At 32.4% G+C, this 3123-nt stretch overlaps 1 pseudogene; it reads left to right on the top strand.

Annotated features, from left to right (window-relative positions):
• The first annotated feature begins 1567 nt into the window (after positions 1-1567).
• LOC145032050 (mitogen-activated protein kinase kinase kinase 20 pseudogene) lies at positions 1568-2788 on the top strand (annotated as a pseudogene).
• The last annotated feature ends 335 nt before the right edge of the window (positions 2789-3123 follow it).

Genomic DNA, 3123 nt, shown 5'->3' with positions numbered 1-3123 from the left:
AATGCACTATGGCGTAATGCCCAAAAAGATAGAACAAATCATCAATGCGAATTGCGGTTCATGTCCGACTATAAATAAACTGAACATCAGTTCACAACCTTTGAAATGTTGAAAAGACGATACAACCCCGTATCCATTCAAGAAAAGCAACAAGTTGTGTCTGATTTATGGGTTCCTTGATTCCGTATAAATAAAGTTAATCATGATATAAACAAATTTTATAGTATTGGATTTTAGGAGGCTTTAAATTTTTAATATTTGAAAATTTTAAGAGGTCAAAGAAGGCACTGGGAGAGAAAAAAGAGACGGTGGTGTCAAATAAAAAGATAGAGGAGAGTATTTTTGAAACATATATTTTTTTTTTATTTAGATACAACTTATTTTCTTAAAAATTAAAAAATTACTAAATAATTAAGAGACCATAGTTAAAAGGTTATTAAATGTTCTGAATCTAAAAGAATTAATAGTTTACCAAACACCCATGAATTTAAAATTTTAAAATAAGAAACTTTTCCAATCTTAATGTGAAATATGAGTAAATTAAATAAAATAGTTGTACAAAAACTAAATGTCCAATATACAATGTCTAACGACAATAACGTGGGACAACATGCATTGAAATTATATTTTAAATATGTGGTTATTATGTGGGTAAAAAGACGTATTTGACCTTAAAACTAAAGAAAAATGCCAACTCTTACTATATATTAAAAAAATGTTTATGACACACTCACATATGTTTCCTTAGAGATCTCATGAATATACTTTGAACCATGCTCTTGCATTAACTAATCATTTAATACCAATTGTGATCGTTTAATCAATTTGTAAATTCGATCCGGCAAATCTTGCGATATCTTTCCTTTGTTTAATATTCCCTTACAAAGATTTCACACTATATGAACATATTGAGGACTATAAAAGAAAATTATTTAACCACTTATATATTTCAATCAAATATCTTCTGCTTTGAACTTACGTCTAATATTTTTTACTTTATGATTCTTTTTCTTTATTTATTTAGATAATACAATTTCTTTTACATTCTTAAAAAAAAACATAATTCTCTTTTTATCACATAAGTTAAGGTATCTAAATATATAAGAAAAAGTATTATAAAGATATATGCAAAATAATGTATATATGCATATTGTTTATAAAACCCAAACAAACAAAATTAAGTTCGATCTATTGGACATTATGAATTGTAATGTACTTTTAAACAAAATTTTTTTTTTTATAATCAACAATTAAACATTAGTCAATAAATTGTAATAAAATAAGGAACACTATAAAATAAAATTCTTTATATTTAATTAATTATAAATTATAAATATATAATACATGTTTTCAAACACATTTTTCAAGTTAAATAAAAATATTTTTTTGTCCTTCCAAAAACAAATTTGGGCGACAAATTAGTTTTTTAAACACGGAAAAAAATCATATAAACCACGTTTCCATAAATATCCTTTAACTATCACGCGCTCTTTCTGTTTTCCATTATTTAAATCATTTTATTTCCACATAATTCCAAATCTAAGTGCACTTTCCAATCTACAGTCCTATTTATACCACCATTGTTGCAGCAATTTTTCCCCAATTCATCATCTGGTTTGAGAGAAAGAAAGAGAAAAGCTTATGGATACACAGATGGAGTGGGTCAGAGGTCAAGCAATCGGCCATGGAAGCTTTGCAATTGTCAATTTAGCAAAACCAACAAGCCAGAATTCACGTTTTCCACCATTAATGGCCGTCAAAGCTTGTGGGGCATCTCAGTCTGATTCGTTGAAGAAAGAGAGAATGATCTTAGACGAACTTAAGGATTGCCCAGAGATTCTTAAGTGTTATGGCGACTGTTTCACCATTGAAAACGGCGAGAGATTATATAACATCGCATTGGAGTTTGCGTCCGGCGGTTCTTTAGCTGACAGAGTGAAGAACTCCGATAATTTACGGTTGCCGGAGTCTGATGTCCGGAGGTACACAAATTCAGTCTTGAAAGGGCTTCAATTTGTTCACAGGAATGGGTTTGTACATTGCGACATCAAGCTTCAAAATATTCTGTTATTCGCCGGTGATGAGAAGGACGACGTCAAGATCGCCGATTTCGGGTTAGCAAAGAAGGTGGCGGAGGAGTCAAACTCAAAGTCAAAGCACGAAATTCGTGGTACACCGATGTATATGGCGCCTGAGACGGTGGTCTCCGGGGAGCAAGGTCCGGCGTCGGACATTTGGGCGGTTGGGTGTTTGGTTTTGGAAATGTTCACCGGAAAGCCAGCGTGGACGTGCTCCGGCGTGGGGGCGGTTTTGATGAAAATCGGAGTTGGCGCCGAAATCCCAGACATTCCCGGGAAATTATCGGACGCGGGAAAAGATTTCCTCGGGAAATGTTTCGTGAAAGATCCTAGTAAAAGATGGACGGCTGAGATGCTTCTAAATCATCCGTTTATCAACGGCCAGGATCAAACCACATCAAGCTCTCCAAGGGACCCATTTGATTTTCCCGATTGGGAATTGGAGCCCTCGATTTCAGTGACACCTTTTTGCTCGCCGGAATTTGATTCTTGGATCTCCGACGATTCATGTCCGTCGCCGGCGAGTAGATTACGGCAGCTTGTGACAGATCGGAGACCCGATTGGACTGAAGGAAGCAGTTGGTTGACAGTCAGATGACCATGATGCAGATTAAAATATTGGAATTTTAAATTCCAAATTTTTGTCAGAATTTATTTTATCAATTTGTAAATATAAAGTGTTGAAAATGGAAATGATTAGTTTGGTTTCGTTTATGATGTCATAATTATTCCGTAGATATTATTTTATTTGTTCGAAATATGTTTGATCTTTTAGATTGGTATATATTACCTTCATAATCACGAAATATTAAAAACGTTTTTTAATTTATTTAAAAAGATTATAATTTGCTATTAAGAGTACAAACTTTTAAACCACTTCATATATTATCATTAAAATTTATCTTAGAGTAAAAAAAATTGATTTATTAAATGTGTGAAAAGTGAGATGTGTAACTTGGGTTTGAAGCAAAGATACGATGTTCTTATAATGTCGGTTACAAATTATTGTATTTTTTTTTTTTTTTTTATCATAAATTAGCAAAAG

This window comes from Lactuca saligna, chromosome 2, assembly GCF_052625555.1.
Source record: "Lactuca saligna cultivar CGN05327 chromosome 2, ASM5262555v1, whole genome shotgun sequence".
Lineage (NCBI taxonomy): Eukaryota > Viridiplantae > Streptophyta > Magnoliopsida > Asterales > Asteraceae > Lactuca > Lactuca saligna.
This window is presented reverse-complemented; position numbering and strand designations above follow the sequence as displayed.